Below are 2339 nucleotides of genomic sequence, written 5' to 3' on the forward strand. Positions count from 1 at the left end.
TCGATGCCTCGAGTTTCCTTCTCGACAACACAGAGGTCGTAAGCACGCGAAGCTAGGCGGATGCAGTCACACACCTACACGAACCGTGAGGAGAGTCACACAGGGATATACAAAGACGGCAAACTAAATCAACCTCTCACCTCTTCGTCCTCATTGTACCTGTTACACGTGCACTTCAATGGGAGGTGCGCCACAGTTGGCTGTAAGTGGTACCGTAACGCTGCTGCGAAATTACGTCATACATCCTGGCCCCGATGTCAATGTAGTGAGAATCCACCCCCCAGAAATCCGAATCTACTACGAATGTGCATGGCCTCGACGGCCCTTCTCGACAGTGTCAGTTAGGGTAACACCTCTCGTTGTAGTGTCATGACCTACCTTGAGTGACCTCAGATCTCACAATGCGCAGGCGCAGGCTGCAGCGAGATACGCAGCGCAGAGCCAGATGTCTTGGTTGTTGAGAGAAGCCTCACTTGAGAAGAGTTCTGAACTCAACAAACGCACTCAGTTGTGGGGAACGGTTTGTGGTAAAACTCGGTCAGAATGTCAGCTGTACGACAAGTACAAACGTCACATTTTTTTTTTTTTAGGTTGTTTTCGTGAGGGTTCGTGTCTATTTTTTTTTTCGACAGTTTTGTCTATGTTGTATCCATGGGCTTTAATAACTATTTACAAATGTAGCGCAGCCTGGGAACTGTTTACCCTACCATCTACAAACAAAGGCATAACTGTAGTACACTACTAGGTGCTTACACTTACAAATTTTTTGTTGTCTGGTTGTTTTTTATTTTGTGATGAATTAAGCTGGACCGTCATGGATAATGACAAGCGCGGCAGCAAGTATTAAGTGCAGGGTAAAATCGGCATCAATGTTCAATTTTAAAATGGGAAAAAATTGCATATCATAAGGAATTAGATGGTTGCGGATTATGGAAGCAAACATTAAAGAGCTCGTACCTTTGCAAGTCTACAACAATTTGAGGAGAAAATGGTGAATCAGTTAGCAGAATGGAACGAACTGGAGGTCAGAGGCGGGCACCGTATAATCTTATAAATGGGACGACACACACACTACACATATATATTTATTCAATACACACAGTCATGCGACTTCAAAACATTTTGGTATCCAAATGTTTTTGAATATTGAATTAGCTGCGTCTTGGAGAAAGGGCTTTAGGACTGAATTTAATCTGTATGTCAGCTTTGTCGATTTTATATTTCTTTTTTTCTCCAATCGTGCCGTAATTATGTTCCATTTTAATGTTATCTTAGGTGCCGACATCGGAACCCACGGCATATTTAAAGAAGCGCTGGGAATACCTTGGCCCCAAAACTGGTACCATTCTTGGAAATCAATGGACTTCGTGAAGCACGTGGTAGCCGTAGGTAATAATGCCCAGGGTTAGGGAGTCTGTGCTTGTAGAGCAAAAAGTGTACTGTTTTTTGTCTCTAACTCCTTCAACATATGTGTTGAGCTGATTTTGATGAACACAACGTTATTACGATTGTGGTTAAGGTGGAGAAAAAAGAACAAGGATAAAAGCAAAAGCCAATAAGACATAGATAAAACGGCGGTAACATAAAACCAGGTTTGTTTTTGATTGCCAGGGTTTTATTTATACATCTACTAATTGGAGAAAACAATATGGTCACGTTTTGGGTAATAGAAAAGGTTTACATCTACTTGGTGCGGGATGCGTCATAAACATTAGCATAGTATTTAGCATCATTTTTATCATTTAATAATATATAGCATTACGCGAACATAAATAATTTAAACCCGATTTCTGTTCACTTTCAGAACCTTCTTCGTACTAAGCCATGCTTGTGATCAGTGAGTCTTGACATAGTGAAAGAAATACTGGTCAAGGACTTCAAACAATTTGTGGCGAGATTTGTAAGAATATTCTCGTCTCTGAACAAATTGACTTGCGCCGTGCATGAAGTACACTCAGGCAGAAAAAAAATTATGTATCAATGTTAAACACAGACGAACCACGAAGTTACTGCAAAATATAATTTAATCCCTTGTTGGTAACTTCTTACTAAGTATTAGACAGGTATCTAGCATTGGTCCATCATGCCATGTAATGTTCATGATTTGGTGAGACTGTTTAAAAAATAGTTTGTAGCTGACACCTTCCCGACGATAGTAGCAAGGGACTATGTTTCACCGAGTTCCCGGCGTGGCAGCGTCTTCCGAGGCTGATGACCCGTAACGTTCACTTGCGGAAGTTGAAGAGTAGTAATAATTGTGACCCGATGGGTTTATTGGACTAACAGGATGTACTGACTTCTTCTAATTAACATAATATGTCTGTCTCCGAGAGTGTTTC

The sequence above is a fragment of the Pomacea canaliculata genome, linkage group LG8 (genome assembly GCF_003073045.1).
Source record: "Pomacea canaliculata isolate SZHN2017 linkage group LG8, ASM307304v1, whole genome shotgun sequence".
In the NCBI taxonomy this organism is placed as follows: domain Eukaryota; kingdom Metazoa; phylum Mollusca; class Gastropoda; order Architaenioglossa; family Ampullariidae; genus Pomacea; species Pomacea canaliculata.